This window comes from Pan paniscus, chromosome 2 (assembly GCF_029289425.2).
Source record: "Pan paniscus chromosome 2, NHGRI_mPanPan1-v2.0_pri, whole genome shotgun sequence".
Taxonomy (NCBI): Eukaryota; Metazoa; Chordata; class Mammalia; order Primates; family Hominidae; genus Pan; species Pan paniscus.
In genome coordinates, this window is record NC_085926.1 from 19,244,422 (window position 1) to 19,264,497 (window position 20,076).

At 36.2% G+C, this 20,076-nt stretch overlaps 1 protein-coding gene across 3 annotated transcripts in view; it reads left to right on the top strand.

Moving 5' to 3' along the window:
- The window catches only part of KCNH8 (potassium voltage-gated channel subfamily H member 8), a 398,058-nt gene that overhangs the window by 133,060 nt on the left and 244,922 nt on the right, over positions 1 to 20,076 (top strand). The window lies entirely within an intron of this gene.

Sequence of the window (20,076 nt, forward strand, 5' to 3'; positions counted from 1 at the left end):
AAACTTAGATGTGCAAAGTGTAGTTATGTACAAAGTGAAGAACTCTAGCTTAGTGGTTGTTAGAATAGAATGTTGCAAACAAATGTGAGTCCTGTACCTTATTGTATATAAAAATATAATACTTTGTTTTAAGACATAAACAAGCTTTTCAGTTATCTTTAAAGGAGTCTGAGAATTTGTGTTGTTTACCTTGTATCTTCTGGTTATAATTTATTAAGAAATTCTTTGCATTTTATATAAGCTGACAAAAGTTAACACTGAAAAACTGCTGATATTATTTGTTTTAAACCAAAGTAGGATTCTAGTCACGAGAGAAAAAGCAATTATCCTTTGTGGATTTCCTATGTAGTAAGTTCTTTTTTAGAATCAGCTACTTGACATTTCAACAGCTATGTCTTTTTAGGAATGGACTCTTTTATTCCAGCTCTTTTTTAAAATGTGTGTGATTGTTTTCAATACATTATGTTTCTTGAAATGACAACCCAAATGAACAGATATAATAGTTTGGTGCTCTCACTTCTAGCATTTGAAAGCCTTGCAAATGCATGTCTGTTTTGCTGTATATTGGCATGACTAAATTATGTAGTGTATTTTACATATGCAAGGGAAGAGCCATATTAAAATTAAAGTTGCTTGAATTTTAGAGCAAGCATAGTACCTGTCCAATGTAAGTTCCACAAAGATAAGTATGAAAATTGGTGTGTATAGTTTTTGCTTTTAATATTTTCTTTGTAAGATAGAAACACAAAAGGTAAGGATCCTTTGAATAAAATTATTCAAACATGTAAGTATATATTCATATTATGTACATTCACAAATGTGTGGATAAATAGAAATATAACACAATCCTTAGAAAGAAATACATGACTTTTTTTTTGCTTGAAAGAAGGCAGTTTGATTAACCTTTAACTGACTTGTTTTGAATATGAGGGCCATGCCTAATGGTTTTATACAAATTCCTTAATTATCTTTGTCTCATGTTCCTTATGTCTCCTGTTAGGGGAGAAATCCCCATCTTGGTGGACTGCAGTGAATAACAGCGGTGAAGTATACCTTTTCATTTAGAGTTTGAGAGAGCTCAATAAAAATACTCATTTTTGCCATCCACGTTCTGAATCAGCTGAAAAAGAAAAATGAGTAGATTGGAGACCAAAATATCACCTTTATTTTTGATGAAACTAATAAAGGAAAACATGAAATATGTCTACCTCCAAGTGGGCTTCCTTCTAGTGAGCTCTAGTTTTAGGTGAAGCTGCCCCTCAGTCACAAAGCAGAGCCTCTCACTGTGTAACTTAATGTCTGGAGAACCAGAGCAGAACAGTTGCTCCCTAAAGAGAGAGAAGACAAAGGGGTCATCCTATACATGTCCATATCACCTTCCAAACTTAATCAAATTATATTCTTCTTTTCCTGGAAATAGCTAAGTTAAGGAGCAGAGAGAGGCTAGCATGTCGCACTAGTAGAGCTGCTGGCATTTGAAAGATTACACCTGTCATTTGGAAGTGAAGGACATCAATTTGAACACTGTGCAACCAATAACAAAGTAATCCAAAATTCTATCTTAAAATGGTGTTAACATTTGTATTCCAATACATATATTAAATTGTGCTCAATAGTATTTTCATTTTGTTAAGGGAACATGTACAATGTAAAGACTATCTCTTGCAAGATTTAAATAAAAAAATCAACAAAACACTTTTAACATTAATTATATTGTGTAAAATATGATTTAATTTTTTGAAATATTTGCTAGTAAGTCCCTAGATATATTTATCTCAACATTATCTCATATAAAAATATTACTTCTAATATATACTGAACACTCAAGAACAGTTTTTTCTATTGCTACCTTATTATAAATGTCCCATAAAAGTATGTAGTATTTTTAGAAAGACAGAGTAACTATTGTAAGTCACTATGGTTATAAAATGATAATTTAAAATAGCCAACAATCTAGGAGGCCAAGGCAGGAGAACTGCTTGAGCCCAGAGTTTGATACCAACTCGAGCAACATAGGGAGACTCTGTCTTTACCAAAAAAAATATAATAATAAAATAAAAAATAAATTAAAAATTAGCCAGGTCATGGTGGTGGGCACTTGTAGTCCCAGCTATTTGGGAGGCTGAGGTGAGAGGATCACTTCAGCCCAGGAGGTGAATGCTGCAGTGACTGTTGAATCACTCCTGCACTCTAGCCTGGGTGACAGAGTGAGACCCTGTCTCAAAAAAAAAAAAAAAAAAAAAGAAATAAAGAAAAAGAAAAAAAAATATTTTTACCTGCCCTTAATGGAGAAAAACACCTTAAAATTTACCAATTGATGGCATGTCTTGCAGGAAAGGCACACCTTAACATGTGATATTTTTAAAGCTTCCAAATAAGTGTTTGATTATTAAAATGTCACCATGTAACTGTAGCAGTATGATGTCATAACAATAAAAAAAACTAAATGAGTGCATGACATGACCCAGTGTTGCACCTTCTGCAAATGCATCACTAAAGTTCATCTAAGTTGTAGGAATAAGGTTCATGTTAATTAAATTAATTAATACTGAGGTTCACATGATGGGCTTCATTTAAGAGATATAAATGGCATGGACTTCTATTAAAAATACTTTAATCACTTTTCTATGTTTTGGGGGAGTTTATTTAAATGAGGAAGAACCTGTTTTATAGAAGTGGCTAATGAGGTGTGGGATATAATATAGGCCTTTTATCGATGGACAGCATTGGTGGAAGATGAGCACAAAATTCAAACTACTATTTGTATGTACAATAGCTTTCAGCTGGTGGATCTGCTGGTGTGTGTGTGTGTGTGTGTGAGAGAGAGAGAGAGAGAGAGAGAGAGAGAGAGAGAGACAGCCTTCAGCAGGAATCTGATGGTTCTTATCACCTTTAAAACTACCTTCCTTTTTGGCACATAGTTTACTTCTATTCCAAAAATAGTGTGTACACCACTTACTTCTATGTTCATGTCAAGTGTTACTTATGGAGTGAATTTAATACGAGGCCCTGTTTATATCTTTCGGTATCAGTTAGGAAATACTTTGATATAAAATTTGGATTTATATGTCAATCAGCTTGGCAATTGAGGTTCTTTTGTTGCTGATCAGAAATCTTGGCTGGCAGTTAAATATGTCCTTTTTATTAAAAAAAAAAGAAAAGGAAAGAAAGAAAAGAAAAAAAAGAAAAGAAAAGAAAAAGAAAGGACTTGAATGTCTACTTAGTACAAGAAGCCAGGGTAGGCAAAGTCTTTTTTGGACACCAGGTCCTCAATGGTGGGGAAGGATTAAGAAAAACATTCACAGGGCTGAGAACGGAGGGCCTTTGGATGGAGTGGTTCAGAGGGAATTGTTTCCCTCTGAAAATAGCCTCAGCAGGGGGCTTTAATTTTTTTAGTTAATTAAAATTAAATTTATTTAATTAAATTCATTTTAAAAATTATATTTAAAATTTAATGTAAGTTTAAAAGTGGATTAGTAATATATTAAGTAATTCAAAAAATATTTATTGAGCAGCCACTCTGACCCCAGCATTGCGTTCGCATTTGGAGATGTCAAAATGGAGACAATATGCTTGGAAACATCTTAAGTCTCAGCTTAAATCCTTTCCACTAAATTTTGGCTGTTAGTCCTTCTAGAAGCTGCTACTGTCTCAGGAACTGAGTTTCCTCATCTATAAAATGAGGTACTCATACATATCTCCTACATTTGTTATAGGTTTATAAGAGATAATATATGCAATTCACGTAGCACAGGGCATATAGAATATGCTCAATAAAAGATGTCATGTTTGTTATATTCTATAAGTTTTTATAAAAATAGCTAGCTCTTATTGAGTCTCTGCTTCATGCTAAGTGCTTCACATAGGTGACTTCATTTACTTCTCATAACTCTGTGAAATAAGTATTATTCCTATTCCCATTTATTGATGAATTTAAATGACTTGACAAAGTTGACATAGTAAAAAAAAAAAAAAAAATGGTAACCTAGGATTTACACTCATGCAGCCCAACCTCAGAGCCTACATTATGTTTTTTCTCCCTCACTTGCCCTCTGCAAAGTGCTCGTAATCTTACGGTGGACACAGATCCAGTTTTGCAATACAGTATGTTCAGTAGAATGACTGAAATAATAAATTCTTCTCAGACAAGGAAACAAGATAGAGCGGGTCAGCAAGAGGTAGAGCAGAGTCAAGGAGAACTTTAGAGGAGAAATAATATTGAAGCAAATCTTGAAAGATGATTTGTGTGTGGAGTAAGACTGAAAGGAAAGAATGTTAATTTTAGGTGATGAAACAGCAAGTAGTTGACCTTTGTTCATAAGAAAAGTCATGAAGTTGAAGTTCAACCCTAAGGAGTTTAGGTGGTATGCAGATATATTTCAGAGTTAGAACAGCTTGGCCTTGACATAACAGATGAAGGAAAACGAGATCTTTTGGGACCCTCTTTCTGGTTTAAGGGCTGTTATGAACTGATTCCTGTCACTCCCAAATGTATATATTGAAGACTTAACCCCCAGTTATCTCAGAATGTAACGGTATTTGAGGCCTTTGAATAATTAAGTTAAAATGAAGTTGTTAGGGTTGCCCCTAAGCCAGTCTGACTCTTATGAGAAGAGATTAGAACAAACAAAGAGACACCAGCGGTGTGAATGCACAGAGGGACTGCTGACCATGGGAACAGAACAGCCATATGCAAACCAAGGAGAGTCCTCAGGAAACCAACCTGTCAAACCAACCTTAATCTTGAATCTCTAACCTCCAGAACTGTAAGAAAATAAATTTCTGTTGTTTAAGCCACTCAGTCTGAGGTACAGTCTCCCTTGGTGTCATTGGATTGGTTCCACTACATCCTGAGGATACCATAATCCACTGATGTTTAAATTCCTCATATAAAATGATGTAATATTTTGTATATCCTCCCATATACTTTAAAAAAATCTCTAGATTACTTATAATGCCCAATGCAATGTAAATGCTATGAAAATGATTTTTGTGTTGTATTGTTTAGGGAATAATGACAAGAAAAAAGCCTATACATGTTTAGTTGAAATGAAACCATCCACTATTTTTCTGAATATTTTTGATCCACACTTGGTTGAATCCGTGGATGTGGAACCCGCAGACACAGAAGGCTGACTGCATTTTGTTATAGCAGCCCTAGCAAACATAATTAATGACTTTAATCCAGATGGTAAATGCAGAAGAGAAATAAGTTTCTGAGGAACATTAATGAATTCAGTATTGGGTCTACTGTTTGAGGTTTCTATTCATGTCTTATAGGCAAATAGACATGAGGGTCAGGTGATCAAGAGAGAGTTATGGACTGAAGGCATAGATTTGACAGCCATCAATATATTGATGGTAATGCAAAAAAAAAAAAAGGTCATAGGTGAGATTCTTTAGGAATACTAAAGAAAAACTTCAAGAGGAGGGAGGAAAGAAGTAGGTCAAGGGTAGGACCCTGGATCATACTAACGTTTGAGGAACCAGGAGGAGAGAATCATTAAAGGAGATAGATTAATAATGGTGAGACATTAGAGAAAAACGGAACCAGACATCATAGAGAAATTAAGTCAGATGAAGACAGAGATGTGCCCATTGGGTTTTTTAATTGAAAGATTACAGGATTGCTGCTAAACGCAGTTTCAAGAGAGTGCTGGGAGAGAAAGCCAATAATGAGAATCTTACTAATTTTCCAACACTTTGGGCCATCACATTATTAAAATTAAGGAGACACAATTGTAGCACTTTCTTGTATGCTCTTAGCTCAAGTAAGTAGATTTTAAGTTCAAATTACTTAAGAATCAGCTTAATAAGCTCCCCACAGTCCACTTTTTTTTGTTGTTGTTGTTTTTGAGTTGGAGTCTTGCTCTGTTGCCAGGCTGGAGTGCAGTGGCACAATCTCAGCTCACTGCAACCTCCACCTCCCGGGTTCAAGTGATTCTCCTGCCTCAGCCTCCTGAGTAGCTGGAACTACAGGCATGCGCCACCACACCCAGCTAATTTTTGTATTTTTAGTAGAGACGGGGTTTCATCATGTTGGCCAGGATGGTCTCGATCTTGTGACCTCGTGATCCACCTGCCTTGGCCTCCTGAAGTGTTAGGATTACAGGCGTAAGCCACCGTGCCCGGCCCCACATTCCACTTTCTAACTACCATTTCACCTTCTAACTTTTTTGAAACTTTGGGACAAGTCAAGCTGCCCTGTTCATTTTCAGCTTACACTCTTCTTTCTCCTTACCCAGGAGAATTTTCCCTCACTTGGAATATATCTTTGTCACCTATTCATCAGGAAAATCCCACTTCTTTTCTGTATAGTCAGATTTTCCTGATCTACTTTAGTTCATAGTAAGTGTCCTTCCCTTAAAACACTCTATTCCTTGCTGCTGGAGTCATCTTTCTAAACCTTCTTGCACCGATGTATCAAACTTCTTTTTTTTTTTTTTTTTTAGTATTAAAGCTAGTTTATTTATTTTTTTAATTATACTTTAACTTTTAGGGTACATGTGCACAACGTGCAGGTTTGTTACATATGTATACATGTGCCATGTTGGTGTGCTGCACCCATTAACTTGTCATTTAACATTAGGTATATCTCCTAATGCTATCTGCCCCCCCCCCCAACCCCACAACAGGCCCCAGTGTGTGATGTTCCCCTTCCTGTATCCATGTGTTCTCATTGTTCAATTCCCACCTATGAGTGAGAACATATGGTGTTTGGTTTTTTGTCCTTGTGATAGTTGGCTGAGAATGATGGTTTCCAGCTTCAACCATGTCCCTACAAAGGACATGAACTCATCATTTTTTATGGCTGCAAAGTATTCCATGGTGTATATGTGCCACATTTTCTTAATCCAGTCTATCATTGTTGGACATTTGGGTTGTTTCCAAGTCTTTGCTATTGTGAATAGTGCCGCAATAAACATACGTGTACATGTGTCTTTATAGCAGCATGATTTATAATCCTTTGGTTATATACCCAGTAATGGGATGGCTGGGTCGAATGGTATTTCTAGTTCTAGATCCCTGAGGAATCGCCACACTGACTTCCACAATGGTTGAACTAGTTTACAGTCCCACCAACAGTGTAAAAGTGTTCCTATTTCTCCACACCCTCTCCAGCACCTGTTGTTTCCTGACTTTTTAATGATTGCCATTCTAACTGGTGTGAGATGGTATCTCATTGTGGTTTTGATTTGCATTTCTCTGATGGCCAGTGATGATGAGCATTTTTTCATGTGTCTTTTTGGCTGCATAACTGTCTTCTTTTGAGAAGTGTGGGTTCATATCCTTTGCCCACTTTTTGATGGGGTTGTTTTTTTCTTGTAAATTTGTTTGAGTTCATTGTAGATTCTGGATATTAGCCCTTTGTCAGATGAGTATGTTGCGAAAATTTTCTCCCATTCTGTAGGTTGCCTGTTCACTCTGATGGTAGTTTCTTTTGCTGTGCAGAAGCTCTTTAGTTTAATTAGATCCCATTTGTCAATTTTGGCTTTTGTTGCCATTGCTTTTGGTGTTTTAGACATGAAGCCCTTGCCCATGCCTATGTCCTGAATGGTATTGCCTAGGTTTTCTTCTAGGGTTTTTATGGTTTTAGGTCTAACATTTAAGTCTTTAATCTATCTTGAATTAATTTTTGTATAAGGTGTAAGGAAGAGATCCAGTTTCAGCTTTCTCCATATGGCTAGCCAGTTTTCCCAGCACCATTTATTAAATAGGGAATCCTCTCCCCATTTCTTGTTTTTGTTAGGTTTGTCAAAGATCAGATAGTTGTAGATATGCAGCATTATTTCTGAGGGCTCTGTTGTGTTCCATTGATCTATATCTCTGTTTTGGTACCAGTACCATGCTGTTTTGGTTACTGTAGCCTTGTAGTATAGTTTGAAGTCAGGTAGCATCATGCCTCCAGCTTTGTTCTTTTGGCTTAGGATTGACTTGGCAACTCCGGCTCTTTTTTGGTTCCATATGAATTTTAAAGTATATTTTTCCAATTCTGTGAAGAAAGTCATTGGTAGCTTGATGTGGATGGCATTGAATCTATAAATTACCTTGGGCAGTATGGCCATTTTCATGATATTGATTCTTCCTACCCATGAGCATGGAATGTTCTTCCATTTGTTTGTATCCTCTTTTATTTCATTGAGCAGTGGTTTGTAGTTCTCCTTGAAGAGGTCCTTCACATTCCTTGTAAGTTGGATTCCTAGGTATTTTATTCTCTTTGAAGCAATTGTGAATGGGAGTTCACTCATGATTTGGCTCTCTGTTTGTCTGTTATTGGTGTATAAGAATGCTTGTGATTTTTGTACATTGATTTTGTATCCTGAGACTTTGCTGAAGTTGCCTATCAGCTTAAGGAGATTTTGGGCTGAGACGATGGGGTTTTCTAGATATACAATCATGTCATCTGCAAACAGGGACAATTTGACTTCCTCTTTTCCTAATTGAGTACCCTTTATTTCCTTCTCCTGCCTAGTTGCCCTGGCCTGAACTTCCAACACCATGTTGAATAGGAGTGGTGAGAGAGGGCATCCCTGTCTTGTGCCAGTTTTCAAAGGGAATGCTTCCAGTTTTTGCCCATTCAGTATGATATTGGCTGTGGGTTTGTCATAGATAGCTCTTATTATTTTGAGATAACGTCCCATCAATACCTAATTTATTGAAAGTTTTTATCATGAAGGGTTGTTGAATTTTGTCAAAGGCCTTTTCTGCATCTATTGAGATAATCATGTGGTTTTTGTCTTTGGTTCTGTTTATATGCTGGATTACATTTATTGATTTGCGTATGTTGAACCAGCCTTGCATCCCAGGGATGAAGCCCACTTGATCATGGTGGATAACATTTTTGATGTGCTGTTGGATTCGGTTTGCCAGTATTTTATTGAGGATTTTTGCATCAGTGTTAATCAGGGATATTGGTCTAAAATTCTCTTTTTTGGTTGTGTCTCTGCCCGGCTTTGGTATCAGAATGATGCTGGCCTCATAAAATGAGTTAGGGAGGATTCCCTCTTTTTCTATTATTGGAATAGTTTCAGAAATAATGGTACCAGCTCCTCTTCGTACCTCTGGTAGAATTCGGCTATGAATCTGGTCCTGGACTTTTTTTGGTTGGTAAGCTATTAATTATTGCCTGAATTTCAGCGCCTGTTATTGGTCTATTCAGAGATTCAACTTCTTCCTGGTTTAGTTTTGGGAGAGTGTATATGTTGAGGAATGTATTCATTTCTTCCAGATTTTCTAGTTTATTTGCATAAAGGTGTTTATAGTATTCTCTGATGGTAGTTTGTATTTCTGTGGGATTGGTGGTGATATCCCCTTTATCATTTTTTATTGCGTCTATTTGATTCTTCTCTCTTTTCTTCTTTATTAGTCTTGCTAGCGGTCTATCAATTTTATTGATCTTTTCAAAAAACCAGCTCCTGGATTCATTGATTTTTTGAAGGGTTTTTTGTGTCTCTATTTCCTTCAGTTCTACTCTGATCTTAGTTATTTTTTGCCTTCTGCTAGCTTTTGAATGTGTTTGCTCTTGCTTTTCTAGTTCTTTTAATTGTGATGTTAGGGTGTCAATTTTAGATCTTTCCTGCTTTCTCTTGTGGGCATTTAGTGCTATAAATTTCCCCCTTCACACTGCTTTGAATGTGTCCCAAAGATTCTGGTATGTTGTGTTTTTGTTTTCATTGGTTTCAAAGAACATCTTTATTTCTGCCTTCATTTCATTATGTACCCAGTAGTCATTGAGGAGCAGGTTGTTCAGTTTCCATGTAGTTGAGCGGTTTTGAGTGAGTTTCTTAATCCTGAGTTCTAGTTTGATTGCACTGTGGTCTGAGAGATAGTTTGTTATAATTTCTGTTCTTTTACACTTGCTGAGGAGTGCTTTACTTCCGAGTAGGTGGTCAATTTTGGAATAGGTGTGGTGTGGTGCTGAAAAAAATGTATATTCTGTTGATTTGGGGTGGAGTGTTCTGTAGATGTCTATTAGGTCAGCTTGGTGCAGAGCTGAGTTCAATTCCTGGATATCCTTGTTAAGTTTCTGTCACGTTGATTCTGTTATCTTGTCATTCCCAAGTCATTATGGGCCTTGAAACTGGCATAGGGCTTCATTCTTTGCATTTCCTACATTGCCTTAAACATAATAGAAACTGAGTAAATACTTTCCTATTAATTAATTGTATTCAATTGCCCTCACCTGTGTGACAGTGGTTAATGTCTTTTAAAAGTTCCTTTCCTCTGCACTCAGTTGCATTTGTGCCAATTTTCCAAACATTTTTCACAGCAGTTCATTCATTATGTTAATTTGGTTTTCCATTCAAACCAGTTGAGTATAATAATACATGCCTTGTTTTTCCAGGCACAGAGCCCAATGAAATTATTTTTGTTTATTTCTTGTTGAGTGTCCCAGATTTGCTTTGGAATGTTGGTTGATGCTGGCTTATTCATTATGTGATAACAACATCAGTTATCATAGAATGAGGGGATTTCAATTACAATTTCTAAAAAGTGAGCACTTCAAATTTGTTTTGAGAATTTAGGGGTTGATGTGTGAAGCTTTTCACATTATCTTTAGTGGTAATACAAATCAAGATTCCAATGCAGTGGCATTTCTTGGTTGTCTAAGTGGCAAGCTGCAGCAGGTTGGCATTGTTAATTACACTGGTAAAAGTTTTGTGTTGCAGATACATTGCCTATTACTAAGTGACTTCAGAAGAAATAAAATAATAAACAGCTTTTCTAAACAATTAGATATGCATTGCCTTTAGCTACAAGAACCTGCAAACCTAACTAACACAAGATTAAACAGTAAAGGCTTATTTTCCTCATATTTCAAAGAGCATGGGACTGAGCAGCCCGTGGTTGGGAACAGTGGCTCTGCAATACTGGTGGGCACTCAGGCTCTTTTGGCCCTTCTGCTCTGCTGTCCTTTATATGTTGGTTTTCTTCATCTTGCTTGTCACCTGATGGTTGCAAGATGCATGCTGCACCTTTAGAACTCATGTCTGTGGTGCAGACAATAAAAAGAGTGAAGGACAAAAGCCAAGGGCCTCTTTCTATGAGGATTCTCCTTTGTTTGTAGGAAGGAATGTCTTTCCCCTTGCCTCTTTCTCCTTCCAGGGATTTCTGTCAACATGTCATTTACCATAACTTTGTCACGTGGCCATGGCCATTTCTAGCTCCAAGGAATGCCAATAAATCAAGGTTTGGGTTTTTTCCCTAAGATTTTATATCTCTAAAATAGAAATAGCCAAAAGAGAAAGAGTCTTGGAATGAGATTGGGTCAGGCAATCTAGAGTGTGTATCAAGGTATCATGTATTGATTATTTTCTATATGCCAGACATATTATCCCAGGATCCTACAATGTAGAAGAATGAGACTTAGAGTGAAAATTGAACTGCCCAATGCCTCGGTGCTGTGCAGAGATGGAGACAGGGTAAAGTTCAGGGCCATCTGGTCTCAGAGCTTATATATTTCCACTATACCACCAGGGGACCTCCAAGGAAACAAGTGAGACGAAACTGGAAATGATGTGTAAAGAAAGGTGGGCTTATCTCCATTTCTTCCCCAAACCCCTACAAGCAATTGTTATTGAAACAGAGCTCCTATCACAATTATTTTTACCATTCTCATTTCTTATTTAAAATCCTTACTATTCAAAGTGTGGTCTGAGGGACTGACACATCAGCATCACCTGGGAGCTCATTTGAAATGCAGAATCTCAGGCTCTAGGTTAGACCTTTCGATCAGAATCTGCATTTCAGTGAGCTCAGGTGACTCACATGCATATCCAAGTTTGAGAAGCCCTGTGACATATACATTTCTTAGAAGGCTTTCCCAACCATCTAGATTAAGCTAATTCATCTTCAGCGATTCCATTACATCACCCTCTTCCTTGTTATATAGCATGTATGCCTATCTGAAACAACATTACTAAAAAGTTGGTTTTAATTGTAATTGTTTTCTGTTCCACTAAAATGTATGTTTCATCAGGGAACAGACTTTGCTTTTGTTGAGGATCTTATCTCTAACACTTGCAGATAGAGTGTCTGACACATAGTAAGTGCTCAATAAATATTTGATGGATGATGAGTATATGAATGCATAAATGATGTCTAATTTAGGATGCTTGGCTCTTCAGAGATAGATAACCACATAGCATTCTTGCTGTTTCAAAATAACCAGATCAAAATTATAAAAGCTGCATTTCTCAGGTGCACATTCTGAAAACTGTATTGTTTGGCTTTGTTCTGCTTGATTTAATTCAAAGACGATTTTTCATGTATTTACCTTAGTCTTAGCCTCTCTAAATGTGTTCTTACTGCTGGTATTGAATGGCCCTTTGGCTTTGAATAGAATCTCTGTTGTTGGTTAATTTTTTGTTCTTTTTGACTCTTCTGTTGTTAAGTTTACAAGAATCTCAATTTGGTCAAAATTTTGAAGATAATTGAAGTTATTTGTTATAAAAAATAAAAAGTCACCAAAAGGAGAGACATTAAGAGACTGATCAGATGTTAATTAAATCTACAGTGATTGTTATGTACTTCGAATATTTTAATTTTCAATGTGGAACATTGCAGTAATGTTCCTTTCACTTGCTGAAGTATTCTGCCTGATTTTCTCTTGTTTGCATAATGGAAAAAAACACATGCAAAATTTCTAGTAAAGAGAAGTTGCCTGATGAGAGAATTATTATAAAAATTGATACTTTATCCCAGGAAATAGATTTCTGCTTCAGGGACATCTATACCAACTCTTTGTCAGATATGTGATGACATTGGAACTGAAGAGCTCATATAGATGCTTAAACTGATTTAAAAATTTTAAGCACATCTATATTTTATTTTATTACCTATGTTTAAAAAATGATCTTTGGAGTTTCTACACATATTCGCTAATGTCTTTTTCTCCCAAAACCTTTTAAAGACAAATAATGCAAACTAGGGTTCATAAACTAAGTTGCCTTTAGAGACCACAGTATGATGTAATGAGAAAGATGTTGCCATAGGCTGTGGTAAGGACTAGGCATAATAGTCATGGCATGCTTCACCAAGTCATTCCATTTGAAAGAAAAATTTAAAATATCTGCAGCCAGTCAAAATACTCTCGTGGATTGCATTCATTCTGATGGTGAGTAGCTTGTGATCCTCGGACAAAACTTTCTGAAGCTATTATCTCATTAGCCTTATTTTTTATACAATATATTTCTAGTTTTATTACTTTAAGATTAAAACATCATTTTTGCCCCTTTTTGGAATTTAATATTAAAAAACTTTTTGCAATTAAATGACCAATTCATTAAAACACCAGGCAAATATGGTATTAAGAAGATTAAGGCCAGGTGCAGTGGCTCCCATGTGTAATCCCAATTTGGGTGGCTGAGGCAGGAGGACTGCTTGAGCCTAGGATTAGCCTGGGGAACACAGGGAGACACTGTCTCTACAAAAAATTGAAAAAAAATTTAGCCTGGTGTGGCGGTTCATACCTGTGTTCCCAGTTACTCAGGGAGCTCAGACGGGATAATTGCTTGAGTTCAGGAGGTGGAGGCTGCAGTGAGCTGTTAGCATGCCACTGTGCTCCAGCCTGGGTGACATAGAGAGACCGTGTCTCAAATAAATAAATAAATAAAAAGTTCAGGCTGAGAGCTAAAACAGCCAGAGCCATATAACTTGACCCCCTGTATGGATATACATTCTTGATGATGTTCGCTATATCCAGCAATATTTACCTAGACATTGGTATTAAAGAATATTCCCAGTTTGGGGATTACAGCTGTTATGATACTGTCATGGATGATAACAGTGTCACTGAGGACAGGCTGGAGACCTACAGAAAGGTCTATAGGTAACTTTTCTTGGACCTCCTGGCATTTTCTGCGGAAGCATGCTGGGGAATGACAGAAAATACTGTGGGTTTGTACTTCAGTGGGTGGTGTGGCTAGTGTGGAGCTTTTCCCTTTTTTGCCTGAGTTTTTATATGGGGTTACTGAGGTAGTGACTTTGCCAGTGGGAAAAAAAACAGACTATTTGGTACCAAGAGCATAGGTGCCAATTATTTGGAGAAGTGACTGGGAAACACTAAGTACCCTGAATGGGAAAGATAGGGTCCCCAGTTTTGGGGGATTTTGAGTCTAGTTTCTGCCCCATGCTTCAGTAAAAATAAGCTTTGCATCCCAGCTAGCTTGTTTTCAGACAGTAGGAAAAAATGTCCAGGAGTCACTATGTATCAGTCCTGCTTATCTCCCCAGTGAGCCTCCCCAAAATTCCATGATGCTTTACATATATTTATATATATTTATTTGACACTTTGTGTGGGGGAACAATTTAACTCATGGACAATATAGAAGATTCAAAGGCAAATGTCTACTGAAATGTTCACATAGTTGCTTCAGTCTTGTAATATTATATAGCAATTAAATTTTATTTCATCTACTTCAAAAATACATCTTTGAGTTCATGAGAAAAATACCTACAAACATAATTAGGGGACTGCTCCCCAATTTGGAGGATGAAAATTTTGCCCAAGTATTAATTTCTCAAAGCAGGCATTCATATTAAGAATGCTTATGCAATGTGGGAGGTGAGCTGAACGAATATTAACTAGAAAGCTGCTAAAATGACTGATTGCATTGATGAAAACTTAAGAACTTACAAATGGTGCTTATGAGCACACTGGTTTGTGCTCTAGTTTTTTCATGTGTTCCTTTCCTCTTCTAGACTATGAGCTCTGTGAAAACAGATGCCATGTCTGATTCACTTTTGATCCCAGTAATTTAGGCTAAAGTGTGAGGACTTTCTTGAGTGGCATTAAAAGATTCAGAAGTCTTGTGGTTATTCGTAATAAACTATGAGGATGCAAACGCATAAGAATGATACAATGGACTTTGGGGACTTGAAGGAAAGGGTGGGAAGAGAGTGAGGGATAAAAGACTACAAATTGGGTTCAGTGTATACCGCTCAGGTGATGGGTGCACCAAAATCTCACAAATTGCTGCTAAAGAACTTATTCATGTAACCAAACACCACCTGTTCACCCAAAACCTATTAAATTAAATATATATTTTTTTCTTAAAAAAAAAGACATGAAAAGGAACAACTTCTACTAACTACAAGTGAAGAAAAGTAGTGAGTCTATTTTAAAAATTAGAAATGGAATATTCCAATTATATCAGATACAAAATATATTATTTATTAATTCCATCTTAGTGCAAAGGTGGAAAAACATACATATCCAGATGGAATATGAAAGTAAACACATTAGAGTACAGTATGAGATAGACACTTGAGAGTATCAAGCTCTCAAGAAAATGGTTCAGAGTAATGCGAGCATTCAGAAATGTACTCAAGAGCATGGAAAAAAATACTGAGATACCCAGATAGAAGGGAAGAATAGGGCAAAGCTCTTATCACATTGGAACACATTTTTGAGAAGCAGCCACCGGCTGAGAATCCCGATTTGATTTTTTAAGTACATGTTCCCTCTCATGGTTAGAGTGCTATAATATGAGCTTAAGGAAGTAGTTAAATTATAAAGCCCAAATGGTACTACAACTATATTTCATCTTACAATAAGATTCAGCAATACCTAGATGATACATTGATGAAAATATAAGTTATTTAACAGTTTGTTTACATAAATTATAGGATAAGTACAGAAAATTAAGCTATGCCACTAGATGATGACTTCCTGAATAGATAGTTCAGCTTTTTATTGAAAGAGGGATTGATTGGCTAAATTGAAGTTACAGTGACATATATTCCTATTAGTGTTCTGTCATTGCCTTCTGTAAAGGAATATGACTTCAGGTAAGCTCAAACCAGAGTCTACTGAAGGTATGGCACACCTGGAAAATTGATTTTCAATTTTCTAATGTACCTACAAACCTCTCAGAAGTATGCTGGCTATTGGCGAGTGGAAAAGGGCTAGACGGTATCTACAACTTCACACATAACCAAAAACAGAGAAGTGGTGAAGTGGTGAAAGGAGTTTCTCAAAGCCTGTCTTCAGTCAAGTGATTTCATTGGCAGCAATGGGCCAGTATGAGAACTTGAAAGCTGCAGATGCTTATCAAGCTCTCCAGAAGTACCGCTGGCTAGCCATTTTATTCCGTGTAACAATTTCTAGATTTGTAGATAGGGGTTTTATTAATCACCTATGTTAAATAAAAGTGTGGTGTGTCTTTTGCTGGTGTTTTTTGGTGTCTCTCCATGGTGACTGTCACTCTTATGCAATTGTACATCACCACTGGAGTCAAAAGATAAAGTTTTAATAGGTGAGAATAATAAATAATAGTGCTGAGAAGAAAAATACAGTGAATTTGATTAGCTAAACAGGGACGGCAAAAAAGAGTTACTAGATGACCTAATGTCATGTGATTGGTAATGGCTACCTAGAATTTTACATTGAAAACCTTTCTAAGGTAACATCTTATTTCATAGGAGAAAGGTGTTATGATCAATTATTGAAGTCTGCCAGGTCACGGTGATGGAAGAATAGAGGGTAATAGTAAAAGATATTTGCCATACCTGCTGTTAAGGAAAGCAGTGTCATTCTTATAACAAGTAGAATGCTGGAGACCTCAAGCCTTCTCTTGTGGGGTTAACTCATAAATACAAAATAGTATATCTTTCATATAGTTTTGAAGTGAAGATAACCCATCCACTGTGGGTTACAGTTGAGTTATCAAAAATCTGTAATTATAAAGAAATCAATTGTGAAAGTAAAAATCATGTGATGAGCTGGGGGTGCAGAAAAGACATACTGATACAGAATTCTTAAAGTTACTGCATAAAATAAAAATTTTACAGTATGGCTGTGCTGATGGTAAAGTAAGAGAAACAATTAGATTCGAGGGGTAAAAAAGTTATAAATAAGAGGGGTGCTTTGGAGTTGATGAAGGAAGAGACAAAGCCTATGTTTTGAGCAGAGTGGGAGGTCCAATTGAAGACACCAGCATAAATCTGGGACAACTGAAAGGTGACACTGACAGTGTCCCTTGGTGTAGGGATGTAGGGATGTCCCAAAAGAGACTTGCTTATTTAAACCCTGGTTCTGGGTAGTGCATGAGAAAAGAAAAAGAAAAATTTCATTAAGAGTTTCTAGTCGCAATCTCACAGTCGTTTAAGTTTGGAATTCATAATGCATGTGGAATATGGAGTAATCCTAGCTGAAAATTTTAAAATGATTCTGGCCAGACACAGTGTCTGATGTGCTCCTCAAAATGTCCATTCTAAATCAGGAACAGTGGCTCCCGCCTGTAATCCCAGCCACCCAGGAGGGTGAGGTGGGAGGATTGCTTGAGTCCAGAAGTTCGAGTACGGATTGGGCAACATAGTGAGACCCCCATCTCCGAAAAAAAAGAAAACAACAGCAACAAAAAGTGTCTCTTCTTGTTTTTCATTTAGCAAGGAAATATAATTTTCATTTCCAAATTAGAGATGATTATTCACATTTTTAAATCTCTATAACAAACCCCTATGACACAGTTTACCTATGTAACACACCTGCACTTGTATCCCTGAACTTAAAAAAAATTAAAACAAGAATAAAAATAAAAAATAAAAAAGTTTTAATATGACTATGTATGTCAAAGTATAATTTTTCTATTCTAATATTTTCCAAAGAGTAGTAGAAGTCATGAATATTGCTGGTGGTGTACCAGTAGTGATTTTGGATGACACATCAATAACTTTATAAAGCTAAAAACCTATTTTAATATATTTTAATATGTATTAGAAAACATTATTTTAATGTTTTAGTATTATTTTAATATTTTAGTGCATGAATATTATTAAAATGATCTAAATAAAATAAAGGAGTGATTTGGAAGTATATATAAAAGAAAATATGGGCCAGGCATGGTAGCTCACGCCTGTAATCCCAGCCCTTTGGGTGGCCAAGGCGGGTGGATCACCTGAGGTTAGGAGTTCGAGAACAGCCTGGCCAACATGGCGAAACCCCATCTCTACTGAAAATACAAAAATTAGCCGGGCATGGTGGCATGTGCCTGTATGCTTGGCTACTCGGGAGGCTGAGGCAGGAGAATCGCTTGAACCTGGGAGGCAGAGGTTGCAGTGAGCCAAGATTGCACCACTGCACTCCAGCCTGGGTGACATAGCAAGACTCTGTCTATAAAAAAAAAAAAAAAGAAAGAAAAGAAAATATGAACAGGTGTTATATAAGTGTGGCAAAATAAGGAAGCTAGTATTTGAATGACCAGTTTGGGAAGCATTTGTCAATTATAGGAAGACTCACCATGGGGCAAGTTGATAAATACCAAAACAAGACAGGAAAACATAGTTAACTTCAAAAGCATTAGAGCTCTCTCTAGCTGTTGATCTGTTTACCTATAACTCAGTGGGGCATATATAAGCTCCTGCTTTGGAGTATTTTTATCATATAACTGTGCTTGATCTCTGTAGTTTAGAAAACAAAAAATATGCTTAAGGAAACCTAGACCCCTAGGTGCTCAATATTTAGAAATTTAATTTTCAAGGTATTTAAGAGCGGAGATTACATAACGGTTTATAGTTTCTAATAAATAAGTTATATATCCTAATGACTCCTTTATGAGAGTCCTGGGGAAACATTTAGGTCAGGATATGACTTTTGGTTGATGGTTTTTAAATTTATAGGCATTTAGATGTTATATCCAACCACATTTTCTTCTTTTCAATTGAGAGCTAGACATTTTATATTTATTAAGTAATATTTTTAAAATATTAAATTTTTAACTCCTTTTAGTTTTATTTAATTATTTTCTACCTTTTGCCTAAATCTTTTTTCTTATTTTTTTAAAGCCTTTCTAGTATATTTTTTAAGCTACCTGAAATGCTTTAGGGATAAAAAATAATATCTAACATGTATTGAGTGCTTACAAGATATTCTTCTAAGTATTTTCATATATTTATTAATATAATCCTCTCAATAACCCTGTGGTATGAGCAATATTATTATCAGTGTTTTCCAGGGTTCAGTAACATTCCCAAGGTCACAAAGCTAAAAAGTGGCAAAGCTAGGACTTGAACCCAAGCCCTATTAAGCTTGAGTCTTGACTCCTACAACCTCTACCCTATAAGGTCTCTGTATCACAGTGTAAAATAATATATATGTAATATCAGGTTGCAATTAAAAATAAAAATAGTGACAATTTGTATCCATTTTTAAAATGTTACATGGTCATCTATGTAAAATTAGGGAAATATAAAGAAAATACAAATATATAGAATATATATTTATAAAATAAATATGTAACATTTATTTACATGAATATAAATATATATAATTTTATACTTACATAAATATAAAATTAGAAATATAAAGAAAAATTGAAGAACTAAGGAAATCCATCATTAATAGGCTTATTTAAGAAAAACCATCTTTCACATAATTTTTTCTTTCCAAAAAAGAAAATATTGTGTCTCTACTCATAGAACACTTCTAACACCAAATGTGTGTTTTTTCGACATCAAGCAATTCTCCAATTCTCTGTGGACACCAAGTGGGTGTCCTGTAATTTAATTCAATTCTGACACTAACTATCTGAAGTTAGTGAAGACCCCACAGGTTAAGGGCTTACTCCCATAAAATTGTGCCCACTTCAGATGCCACCCACAAGTAGCAAGTCTCAGGTTACACACCCTTCTGTCCAACTTGGCTAGAAATGGAGTTACTACAACTACTCCAACACCCTCTGAAGGTTTGATAATTTGCTATAGCTACTCGGAGAACTCAGGGGCACACTTTATTTACATTTACTAGTTTATTACAAAGATATTTTAAAGGATACAAATGAACAGACAAATTAAAACGTCCAGAAGGGTCCTGAGCACAGGAGTTTCTGTTACTGTGAACAAGGTGCACTAGACTCGTGGCACATGGATATATTCAGCAACCCAGAAGGTCTCCAAACTCTCACATTTACGGTTTTGATGGCGGTTCCGTTATGTAACTATGATTGATTAAAACATCAGCCATTGGTGATTAACTCAGTCTCTAATCCCTCTTCTTTTGGGGTGTGAGACTGAAGGTTCCAACCCTCCAATCAAGTGATTGGTTCCTCTGGAAGCCAGATTCCATTTTTCAGGAGT